Source organism: Dendrobates tinctorius, unplaced genomic scaffold (assembly GCF_039654945.1).
Source record: "Dendrobates tinctorius isolate UK_male_01 unplaced genomic scaffold, ASM3965494v1 ptg000037l, whole genome shotgun sequence".
NCBI lineage: Eukaryota > Metazoa > Chordata > Amphibia > Anura > Dendrobatidae > Dendrobates > Dendrobates tinctorius.
In genome coordinates, this window is record NW_027361705.1 from 7,415,128 (window position 1) to 7,428,854 (window position 13,727).

Here is a 13,727-nt window from a genome sequence, read left to right on the forward strand (position 1 = left end):
TGGTTGCCCACCGGTGTCTGGCTTCCACCTGTGTTATTGTATCCGTCATTGTCTAGCAGCAGTTTCTATCGCTGCACGGTGGACCCCAGGCTGCGAACGCTCCATATACCAGCTCTTATCCTCCACAGACTCAAAATTTTATTATCACAGCTATTAATTTTTTGTTGACACATAATTATTTTTCTTTTGATGGGGAATTTTTTCTTCAGAAGTGTGGCGTTAGCATGGGAGGGAAATTTTCCCCCTCCCTTGCTAACATTGTGGTCGCCATTTTTGAAGAATTTTATAATTTTGATGATGATAATAATTTTTCAGAACATATAATTTTTTAAACACGTTATATTGACGATCTATTATTTATTTGGAAGGGAGATGTTGCTACAGCACATTCCTTCATAAATCATCTCAATCACAATTCTTTTAACCTTAAATTTACTTTTTTAGTCCATCCGTATACCATCAATTATTTGGATGTGACTCTTTTTGGTAACCACAACATAATTGACATTCTTCCCTACCATAAAGGAAACTGACTCCAATTCCATCTTGTTAGCCAGTTCATGTCACCCTCCACATACGGTGAAAAATATCCCCATTGGAGAATTGATCAGACTTAAACGTAATTATTCTAGGTCTGATCTTCTCCCACATGAAACTAATAAAGCTATTACTAAACTTAAACATAGGGGGTATTCCAACTGGTGTCTGAATAGTTCCCAAAAGATAGTGAATCAAATTGATAGATCGGATCTTTTTTCAGATCATCACAAAAATAAATACAATATCAATCATCATTTAACTTTTTCTACCAATTTTTCTCCGCAATTCAAGGATATTGTAAAAATAATACAAAAACATTTACCGATTTTATCACAGGATAATTTACTTTGCCATATTCTAGAAAAAAATAAAATTAATTTCGTAGCAAAAAGGGCACCCAATTTAGCCCATATTTTGTCACCTAGTTTAGTAGTCAGTAATAATAATAAAAAAAGTAATTCTAAAAATTGGTTATCATGTACTGGCTTTTTTGGCTGTGGGCATAATTTTTGCATTTCATGTAAACATGTCAAGAAATGCAAATCATTCACTTCTATGTTTACTGGTTTAACTTACAACATTAGGGATTTTATTAATTGTAATACCCCTAATGTTGTTTATCTTATTGAATGTACTTCTTGCTCAATTCAATATGTAGGTTGTACGACTTGTCCTGTTAAACAGCGGATACGCAGACATATGTCTGATACAATAAATCCTTCCGCAGTAAATGTTTCTGCAGTCTCGAGGCACTTTATTACTATTCATAATAGGTGCCTGGATTCCCTTACATTCATTGGCATTGAAAAGGTGTACAAACCAACTAGGGGAGGGGACCACCGCAGAAAGATTCTCAATCGAGAGTCTTTCTGGATCTACAAATTGGGTACTAGAGTGCCGCATGGTATGAATAAGAGGAGAGATCTAATCATGCAGTATTCTTAGGCATCTCTTTGTCTTCCATGTTACCCTATTTTCCCCATAATAAAAGAAAAGGGAATATAAGTAGGAAGAGGGAAACAAAAGCAGGAAGAAGAAACAGGGAAAAAGAAAAAGAAAATGTTATTTTTTTGGGTTTTTTTTTTTTTTTTCCCTTTTTGTCAATAAATTGTACATAAATTGTTTGTAAATCGCAAGACTCTTGTTATAACACCATCAAAATATACTATGGCTTCTTTATAACATTAATGTGTGTTTTTTAACTGTTTTATATTATACACTAGTATTTAAAAAAAAAAAAAAAAAAAAAAAAATTTCTCTTTTTTCTCTTTCTTTTTTCCTCTCTTCTTTTTTTGATCTTTTTTGTCATTACAATTTTTTTTGTGTGTTGGTCTCCATCCTTTGCACAGTTGATTTAAATTTGGTTTTTTTTTCATGCTAAATGAATGGGTGTTTTTCACCTAATTGGTTCACCTGTTTTCTTGATGTGTTTAAATATTTGCTTGGAGACCTTTCTTACGCATTCCATGATTAAGCCCTCTTAGGGTGAAACGCGTAGGAAATTGCTCCCCTCCATACGCCTCTTTATGTCGTTTTTTCCATGCTGGTATGAAGATTTTATATTCTCAATAAAGCAATTATTATTTTATCTCCTGGAGACGCTGGAAAAATCCTTCTTTATGTTGTGCATGCACTATACACCCGGGTCAGGGTGTTTCCGTGCGTCGGAGGTGTGATCAGGAGTGAAGAGGGGTGAGCTGAATACTTCTTGTTTGTGTATTTCATTTTGACCCTTTTTTTGTGCTCCCTCCATATACACATTTTTATACTCTTTCATTCCGGGTGTGATTACAGCCCGCATAAATTCCACTCCACATGGATCCACCTCTGCACAGGAGGACTAAGTTTAATTCCATCTTTAATACTCATGGTGAAATCACTACAACTGAGGCTGTTGTTAAGGATAATGAGGAGCTTTTGCTGTTACACAGATCATTGGAAAAAAGCAAGTCTAAAGAAGCCAGACTTTGGTGGGACTCTACTTCACTGCGCTCTTATATCAACAGAAATATGATACCTCGTGGATTAAGGATTATCAAATCTGCCACTTTCTCCTCTCTCCCTGAGACTTTCTTGAATGATTGGAATTCCATTCTCTCTAAATGCTCATTGCAACTTATGGAGCTTATTGTAAAATATGAGGAACAAGAGCTGGAGATTTGCAAAAACAGCATTATTGATACGGAGACTGCTTTGGATAAATTTAAAGATTTTCCTGAATTAACTATATTAAATGAAAATTTGGATAAACATCTTACCATCTTAGATGACAAAATTGCGGAATGAAAAAAACGCAAATTAGACAGAGATACCAATGACTACCAAACTGACAAAGTTTATACTTGGAGAAATGCATCTCATCAAAATTCCATCTTAGGCCTCTTTCACACTTCAGTTTTTTACAATCAGTCACAATCCGCCAGGTTTTGAAAAAAACAGATCCTCAATTTTCTTTTGAGGATCCGTTTTTTTCCCCATTGACTTCCATTAATGGCGGATTGCCATCCGTTGCATCCGTTTTTTTTGAGGATCCGCCAAAAGTTGCTGTCCGTCACCATCCTCAAAGATTTTAAAACGGAGCTTGCAACGTTTTTTTCTCTGGCGGATCCTCCAGAGACTGATTTAACCCGAAATTCTTTCTGGGTGCCGGACAAAAAAATTCTCTCTCTCTCTCTCTCTCTCCTTTTCCAGGCTGCGATTCCTTTAAAATTCTTCATTTGTCGGATCCGTCAAAAAAACGGATGGGTGGCATCCGTTCTCATCAGTTATAAAACGGATCCAGCATCCGTCCTTTTGGCGGATTTTGACTGATGCAAAAAACTGAAGTGTGAAAGAGGCCTTAAGAAAACAAGATCACAAAAAATTTGCCCAAAGAAATTCCAAACGTAAGGTCAGCTTTGGTGATACAAGCGTTTCTTCAGCTACTACCAGCTATTCAGTAGAAAATTCCTCAGATTCCTCATTGGAAGAAGCTAATTCTTTTGCTCCTGTTAAAAACAATAGAAAATACAAGAGAAAAAATGCTGCGTCAAAAAACGTATCAGGAGGGGAGGTAGGAAACATCGGAAACACAAGGTATCCGGATCGCAGAAAATGGAGATTTTAACTTGTCCGGTTTGGAATTTGTCTGCTCAGATCTTCTCCCAGCATCATTTATCTGTTTTGTGTAAGGGATTGAGTTTCTGCCACAAATAAATTTAATGTTTTTAGGACTTTATTGGATGTAAATAAACTAGCCAGAAATCTAACATTAAAATGTCACTTTTACAATGATAATGACCTACAGGAAAATGTGTTTTCATCTGCAAATTCTGTTGGACATGATTCTAATATACTACCAATGTTTCATGAATTGAAAAAACTCTCTGATTTGCGACAATTAGAGTCAGAATGTAGAACTTACGACTCCTCTTCTGATAGTTTTTTAACCTCTAACCCCTTTTTCTACCCTATTCAGTCTAGGCCATCTATCCTAGATACCTTTCAGGAAAAGGTGGAGGCAGATCTTGTTGTTCTAGATAGAAATACTAGTATTGATAAAAACAATCTTAATCCTCAAGAAATTCTGGCACTGCAAGATCTGCAATCCAACACAGGTTTAATTATTAGGGAAGCAGATAAGGGGGGAGGGGTCGTAGTTCTGGACTCTTCACTTTATTTTAAAATAAATCATGATATTCTATCTGACGAAAAAACCTACCTACATCTCCAGGGAGACCCTACTAATTTTTATAAAAGTAAAATGGATAAATTACTTCAGGATGGTTTGGAGGGGGGCATCTTTTCTCAGAAAATATATGAATATTTAAAAGTGGATTTTCCTATTATCCCCATTTATCATGCTCTCCCCAAACTCCATAAAGGTATCTTTCCACCACCATTCAGGCCTATTATATCAGGCATAGGTTCCTTGGAGAAAAGCTGGGTGCTTGGATAGATCATTTTTTGCAACCTTTAGTTAGGGACATGCCAGGCTTTCTGAGAGACACCAAATCTTTAATAAATAATTAAATTCTATCTCATGGCAAGCAGGCTATATGTGGCTGACTTGTGATATTGTCAGCCTATATCCGTCTATACCACACTATGTAGCCATAGATTGACTTCAGGTGTTTCTCAGGAAACATAGCTCTTATCCTCCACAGACTCAAAATTTTATTATCACAGCTATTAATTTTTTGTTGACACATAATTATTTTTCTTTTGATGGGGAATTTTTTCTTCAGAAGTGTGGCGTTAGCATGGGAGGGAAATTTTCCCCCTCCCTTGCTAACATTGTGGTCACCATTTTTGAAGAATTTTATATTTTTGATGATGATAATATCTTTTCAGAAAATATAATTTTTTATACACGTTATATTGATGATCTATTATTTATTTGGAAGGGAGATGTTGCTACAGCACATTCCTTCATAAATCATCTCAAGCAAAATTCTTTTAACCTTAAATTTACTTTTTTAGTCCATCCGTATACCATCAATTATTTGGATGTGACTCTTTTTGGTAACCACAACATAATTGACATTCTTCCCTACCATAAGGAAACTGACTCCAATTCCATCTTGTTAGCCAGTTCATGTCACCCTCCACATACGGTGAAAAATATCCCCATTGGAGAACAGGAAGTTCTGCTTCACGTCACTTGTCTTATCTATTGCATTTTTTCTAGGCTGTATTGTACATAAATATGTGACTTCAGATTTTGTATTAGTCTAGCCTGATGAAGAGACTTGAGTAGTCTCGAAAGCTTGCAATGTATTACCATCTTTTCAGTTAGCCATTAAAAGGTATCAACTACTGAGGACTCTCAACCCATTGGAGAATTGATCAGACTTAAACGTAATTGTTCTAGGTCTGATCCTCTCCCACATGAAACTAATAAAGCTATTACTAAACTTAAACATAGGGGGTATTCCAACTGGTGTCTGAATAGAGCCCAAAAGATAGTGAATCAAATTGATAGATCGGATCTTTTTTCAGATCATCACAAAAATAAATACAATATCAATCATCAACTAACTTTTTCTACCAATTTTTTTCCGCAATTCAAGGATATTGTAAAAATAATACAAAAACATTTACCGATTTTATCACAGTATAATTTACTTTGCCATATTCTAGAAAAAAATAAAATTAATTTCGTAGCAAAAAGGGCGGCCAATTTAGCCCATATTTTGTCACCTAGTTTAGTAGTCAGTAATAATAATAAAAAAAGTAATTCTAAAAATTGGTTATCATGTACTGGCTATTTTGGCTGTGGGCATAATTTTTGCATTTCATGTAAACATGTCAAGAAATGCAAATCATTCACTTCTATGTTTACTGGTTTAACTTACAACATTAGGGATTTTATTAATTGTAATACCCCTAATGTTGTTTATCTTATTGAATGTACTTCTTGCTCAATTCAATATGTAGGTTGTACGACTTGTCCTGTTAAACAGCGGATACGCAGACATATGTCTGATACAATAAATCCTTCCGCAGTAAATGTTTCTGCAGTCTCGAGGCACTTTATTACTATTCATAATAGGTGCCTGGATTCCCTTACATTCATTGGCATTGAAAAGGTGTACAAACCAACTAGGGGAGGGGACCACCGCAGAAAGATTCTCAATCGAGAGTCTTTCTGGATCTACAAATTGGGTACTAGAGTGCTGCATGGTATGAATAAGAGGAGAGATCTAATCATGCAGTATTCTTAGGCATCTCTTTGTCTTCCATGTTACCCTATTTTCCCCATAATAAAAGAAAAGGGAATATAAGTAGGAAGAGGGAAACAAAAGCAGGAAGAAGAAACAGGGAAAAAGAAAATTTTATTTTTTTGGGTTTTTTTTTTTTTTTTTTCCCTTTTTGTCAATAAATTGTACATAAATTGTTTGTAAATCGCAAGACTCTTGTTATAACACCATCAAAATATACTATGGCTTCTTTATAACATTAATGTGTGTTTTTTAACTGTTTTACATTATACACTAGTATTTTTTTAAAAAAAAGATTTTTTCTCTTTTTTTCTCTTCCTTTTTTCCTCTCTTCTTTTTTTGATCTTTTTTGTCATTACAATTTTTTTTGTGTGTTGGTCTCCATCCTTTGCACAGTTGATTTAAATTTGGGTTTTTTTCATGCTAAATAAATGGGTGTGTTTTTCACCTAATTGGTTCACCTGTTTTCTTGATGTGTTTAAATATTTGCTTGGAGACCTTTCTTACGCATTCCATGATTAAGCCCTCTTAGGGTGAAACGCGTAGGAAATTGCTCCCCTCCATACGCCTCTTTATGTCGTTTTTACCTGATGGTATGAAGATTTTATATTCTCGATAAAGCAATTATTATTTTATCTCCTGGAGACGCTGGAAAAATCCTTCTTTATGTTGTGCATCTTCTTTATCTGGTGTGTTCCCCTAGCGCTTAACACTTTCATTTCAACAGAGCTGTTCAAAAGAAGCTGAGCTATGATTTGTTGCTATGAGCAACAGTTTTCCTTGCAAATAATCACTAAGCATCTCTCATTTCAGCAGAGCTGGTTAAAAGAAGCTGAACTGTGATTGGTTGCTATGAGCAAGTTTTCCCACTTGACAACACCTCAGCAGACACTGACTTGGTGGGAGAAATCTAGCATCACCGGGAACATAAGCTCCCCGCCATTGTCTTCCCCCAAAAAGAACACAGAACACATGACAGAAATGATTCACCCCCTCCCTTGCCCATATACCCATCACACATCCTCCATCATATAGGCACATCTTCCCTCTTAACCCCTTCACCCCCAAGGGTGGTTTGCACGTTCATAACCGGGCCAATTTTTACAATTCTGACCACTGTACCTTTATGAGGTCATAACTCTGGAACGCTTCCATGGATCCCGGTGATTCTGACAATGTTTTCTCGTGACATATTGTACTTCATGTTAGTGGTAAAATTTCATTCAAATAACTTGCGTTTATTTGTGAGAAAAACGGAAATTTGTCGAAAATTTCGCAATTTTCCAACTTTGAATTTTTATGCCCTTAAATCACAGAGATACTGCACACAAAAAACTTGATAACTAAAATTTCCCACATGTTTACTTTACATCAGCACAATTTTGGAACCAAAATTTTTTTTTGTTAGGAAGTTATAAGGGTTAAAAGTTGACCAGCGATTTCTCATTTTTACAACACCATTTTATTTTTAGGACCACATCACATTTGAAGCCACTTTGAGGGGTCTATATGATAGAAAATACCAAAAAGTGACACCATTCTAAAAACTGCACCCCTTAAGGTGCTCAAAACCACATTCAAGAAGTTTATTAACCCTTTAGGTGCGTCACAGGAATTTTTTTTGAATATTTTAAAAAAAAATGAACATCTAACTTTTTTTCACAAAAAAATACTTCAGGTTCAATTTTTTTTATTTTACCAAGGGTAACAGGAGAAATTGGACTGCAAAAGTTATTGTGCAATTTGTCCTGAGTACGCTGATACCTGATATGTGGGGGGGAACGACAGTTTCGGCGCATGGCAGAGCTCAGAATGGAAGGAGCGCCGTTTGACTTTTTCAATGCAAAATTGGCTGGAATTCAGATCGGACGCCATGTCACGTTTGGAGAGTCCCTGATGTACCTAAACAGTGGAAACCCCCTACAAGTGACCCAATTTTGGAAACTAGACCCCCCAAGGAACTTATCTAGATATGTGGTGAGAACTTTGAACCCACAAGGGCTTCACAGAAGTTTATAACGTACAGCGGTACAATTAAAAAATCATATTTTTTCCACAAAAATGATCTTTTCACCCCAATTTTTATTTTCCCAAGGGTAACAGGTCCCTAAACATTATTGTGCAATTTGTCCTGAGTACGCTGATACCCCACATGTGGGGGTAAACCACTATTTGGGCACATGGCAGAGCTCGGAAGGGAAGCAGGGTCATTTGACGTTTTTGGCTGGAATTGAGATCGGACATCATGTCGCGATTGGAAAACCCCTGATGTACCTAAACAGTGGAAACCCCCCCCAAATGACACCATATTGTAAACTAGACCCCCCAAGGAACTTATCTAGATGTGTGGTGAGCACTTTGAACCCCCCCCAGTGCTTCACAGAAGTTTATAACGCCCGGGCGTGAAAATTAAAAATTCGTATTTTTTCCACAAACATGATCTTTTAGTCACCATTTATTTTATTTTCCCAAGGGTACCAGGAGAAATTGGACCCCAAAAGTTGTTGTCCAATTTGTCCTGAGTATGCTGATACCCCATATGTGGGAGAAAACTACTGTATGGGCACACATCAGGGCTCGAAAGGGAAGTAGTGACGTTTTGGAATGCAGACTTTGATGGAATGGTCTGCGGGTGTCATGTTGCCTTTGGAGAGCCCCTAATGTACCTAAACAGTGGAAACCCCCCACAAATGACCCCATTTTGAAAACTAGACCCCCTAAGGAACTTATCTAGATGTGAGGTGAGCACTTTGAACCCCCAAAGGCTTCACAGAAGTTTATAATGCCCGGGCATGAAAATAAGAAAATCGTATTTTTTCCACAAACATGATCAATTAGTCCCCAATTTTTTCATTTTCCCAAGGGTAACAGGAGAAATTGGACCCCAAAAGTTGTTGTCCAATTTGTCATGAGTACGCTGACACCCCATATGTGGGAGAAAACTACTGTATGGACACACGTCAGGGCTCGGAAGGGAAGCAGTGACGTTTTGGAATGCAGACTTTGATGGAATGGTCTGCGGGTGTCATGTGCGTTTGGAGAGCCCCTGATGTACCTAAACTATAGAAACTCCCCACAAGTGACCCCATTTTGGACACTAGACCCCCCACGGAACTTATCTAGATGTGTCGTGAGCACTTTGAACTCCCAAGTGCTTCACAGAAGTTTATAACGCTCGGACGTGAAAATAAAAAAATCATTTTTTTCCACAAAAATGATATTTTTGCCCCCAATTTTTTATTTTCCTAAGGGTAACAGGAGAAATTGGACCCCAAAAATTGTTTTGCAATTTGACCTGAGTATGCTGATACCCTACATGTGGGGGTAAAACACTGTTTGGGCGCATGGCAGAGCTTGGAAGGGAAGGAGCACCATTTGACTTTTTCAACTCAGAATAGGCTGGAATTGAGATCAGACGCCATGTTGCATTTGGAGACCCCCTGATGTGCCCAAACAGTGGAATCCCGCAATTCTAACTCCAACCCGAACCCCAACACATCCCTAACCCTAATCTCAGCCCTAACCCTAGCCCTAACCCTAACCCTAGCCCTAGCCCTAACCCTAATTGAAAAATGGAAATAAATACATTTTTTTTATTTTATTATTTTTCCCTAACTAAGGGGGTGATAACGGGGGGTTTGATTTACTATTTATGGCGGGTTTTATGTTTGGCGGCTGTCGCACGCTAAAAGACGCTTTTTATTGTAAAAATATTTTTTGCATCACCACATATTGAGAGCTATAATTTTTCCGTATTTTGACCCACCGAATCATGTGAGGTCTTATTTTTTGCGGGAAGAGTTGACGTTTTTATTGGTACCACTTTTGGGCACGTGACATTTTTTGATCGCTTTTTATTCCGATTTTTGGGGCGCAGAATGAACAAAAACCAGCGTTTCATGAATTTCTTTTGGGGGGGTGCGTTTACACCGTTCCGCGTGCGGTAAAATTGATAAGGCAGTTTTATTCTTCAGGTCAGTACGGTTACAACGATACCTCATTTAGGTCGTTTTTTATGTTTTGTCGGTTTTATGCAATGAAAACAATTTTATATAAAAAATAATTATTTTTGCATCACTTTATTCTGCGAGCTGTAAATTTTTTATTTTTTTGCTGATGATGCTGTGTGGTGGCTCGTTTTTTGCGGGACAAGATGACGTTTTCAGCGTTACCATGGATATTTATATGCGTCTTTTTGATCGCGCGTTATTACACTTTTTGTTTGGCGGTATGATAATAAATCATTATTTTTTGCTTTGTTTTTTATTTTAATTTTTTAAGGGGTTCGCTAAAGGGGTTAACTAATGGGACAGTTTTATAGGGCGGGTCGTTACGGACGCGGCGATACCTAATATGTGTACTTTTATTGTTTTTTTGTTTTTTTTTCAAAAAAATGGATTTATTTGGGGGAATATTTTTTTTTTTCTAATTTATTTGGCGATTTTTTAAAATTTATTTTAACACTTTTTTTTATTTTTTTTTAACTTTATTAAATAGTCCCAGGTGGGACATCACTGTCCTGTGACAGATCGCTGATCTGTCACATCACAGATCACTGTGACAGATCAGCAATCTGTCACAGGCAGTGCAGAAGGCTTCCTCATACCTGCTCTTTGCAGGCACTGAGGAAGCCAGCTTCCTGCAGGCCCCCGAAGGCCCCCGTCGCCATCTTGGATTCGGGGGCCTGCAGGAAAGGAGCCCCCCGCAGCAGCGCTACACATTGCGCTGCCGTGGGGGGCTCAGGGAAGCACGGAGGGAGCCCCCTCCCTGCCGATGCTTCCCTTTAGCACCCGGTACACCGCGATCATGTTTGATCGTGGTGTGCTAGGGGTTAACGTGTCGGGGGCGGTCCGTGACCGCCCCTGACACATTGTGCCGGGTGTCAGCTGTGATAATCAGCTGACACCCAGCCGTGATCAGCGGCGCTCACCGCGTGGGCGCCGCTGATCGCGGTAGACGTACTATCCCGTCCATGGGCATAGGGGCCCGGGTCCCATGAACGGGATAGTACGTCTGATGTCAGGAAGGGGTTAAAGGGATCATTGGTACGGAAGTCAGAGCAAATCCATCCAGCGCTTTGATTTTGACCCCAGGCCTCTCTTAAAGGGATCTCCGGTATGGAAGTTAGGACCGTGTCACTCAGCTCTGTGGTTCTGACCCCAGTTTCTCTTAACCCCTTACCTACAATTGACATAATATTCTGTCCATGTGACCATGGACCTAATTACCATGGACGGAATATTACGTCATCGCGATCAGCGGCGCCCACGTGGTGAGCGCCGCTGATCGCGGCCGAGGGTCAGCTAATTATCATAGCTGACACCCGGCACAATGTGTCAGGGGCGGTCATGGACCTCCCCCGACACGTTAACCCCTTGCACACCGCGATCAAACGTGATCGCGGTGTACCGGGGGTTAAAGGGAAGCATCGGCAGGGAGGGGGCTCCCTCCGTGCTTCCCTGAGCCCCCCACGGCAGCGCAATGTGCAGCGCTGCTGCGGGGGGCTCTTTCCCTACAGGCCCCCGGATCCAAGATGGCGACGGGGGCCTGCAGGGAGCTGACTTCCTCACTGCCTGCAAAGCGCAGGCATGAGGAAGTCTGCAGCAGTGCCTGTGACAGATCGCTGATCTGTCACAGTGATCTGTGATGTGACAGATTAGCGATCTGTCACAGGACAGTGATGTCCCACCTGGGACAAGGTAATAAAGTAAAAAAAAAAAAAAAAAAGTGTTAAAAATAATTAAAAAAAATCGCTAAATAAATTAGTAAAAAAAAAAAAATATTCCCCAATAAATCCATTTTTTCAAAATAAAAAAACCCAAAAACAATAAAAGTACACATATTTGGTATCGCCGCGTCCGTAATGACCTGCCCTATAAAACTGTCCTATTAGTTAACCCCTTTAGCGAACCCCTTAAAAAATAAAAATAAAAAACGAAGCAAAAAATAATGATTTATTATCATACCACCGAACAAAAAGTGCAATAACGCGCGATCAAAAAGACGCATATAAATATCCATGGTACCGCTGAAAACGTCATCTTGTCCCGCAAAAAACGAGCCGCCATACAGCATCATCCGCAAAAAAATAAAAAGTTATAGCTCGCAGAATAAAGCGATACAAAAATAATTATTTTTTATATAAAATTGTTTTCATTGCAAAAAACCGACAAAACATAAAAAAATGACCTAAATGAGGTATTGCTGTAACCATACTGACCCGAAGAATAAAAACGCATTATCAATTTTACCGCACGCGGAACGGTGTAAACGCACCCCCCAAAAGAAATTCATGAAACGCTGGTTTTTGTTCATTCTGCATCCCAAAAATCGGAATGAAAAGCGATCAAAAAATGTCACGTGCCTGAAAATGGTACCAATAAAAACATCAACTCGTCCCACAAAAAATAAGACCTCACATGACTCGGTGGGTCAAAATACGGAAAAATTCTAGCTCACAATATGTGGTGATGCAAAAACTATTTTTACAATAAAAAGCATCTTTTAGCATGCGACAGCCGCCAAACATAAAAACCGCCATAAATCGTAAATCAAACCCCCCGTTATCACCCCCTTAGTTAGGGAAAAATAATAAAACTAAAAGAAAATGTATTTATTTCCATTTTCCCGCTAAGGTTAGGGTTAGGGCTAGGGCTAGGGCTAGGGCTAGGGTTAGGGCTAGGGTTAGGGCTAGGGCTCAGATTAGGGTTAGGGGTGTGTTGAGGTTAGGGTTGGAGTTATAATTGGGGGTTTCCACTGTTTGGGCACATCAGGTGCTCTCCAAAGGCAACATGGCGTCTAATCTCAATTCCAGCCAATTCTGCGTTGAAAAAGTCAAATGGTGCTCCTTCCCTTCCAAGCTCTGCCATGTGCCCAAACAGTGTTTTACCCCCACATGTAGGGTATCAGCCTACTCAGGACAAATTACAAAACAACTTTTGGGGTCCAATTTCTCCTGTTACCCTTAGGAAAATAAAAAATTGGGGGCAAAAATATAATTTTGCGGAAAAAAATGTTTTTTTTATTTTCACGCCCAGGCGTTATAAACTTCTGTGAAGCACTTGGGGGTTCAAAGTGCTCTCCACACATCTAGATAAGCTCCGTGGGGGGTCTAGTTTCCAAATTGGGGTCACTTCTGGGGAGTTTCAATAGTTTAGGTACATCAGGGGCTCTCCAAACGCACATAACACCCGCATACCAATCCATCAAAGTCTGCATTCCAAAATGTCACTACTTCCCTTCCGAGCCCCGACGTGTGCCCATACAGTAGTTTTCTCCCACATATGAGGTATCAGCGCACTCAGGACAAATTGGACAACAACTTTTGGGGTCCAATTTCTCCTGTTACCCTTGGGAAAATAAAAAAAATGGGGACTAAAAGATGATGTTTGTTGAAAAAATACGATATTTTTATTTTCACGCCCGGTCGTTATAAACTTCTGTGAAGCACTGGGGGGTTCAAAGTGCTCACCACACATCTAGATA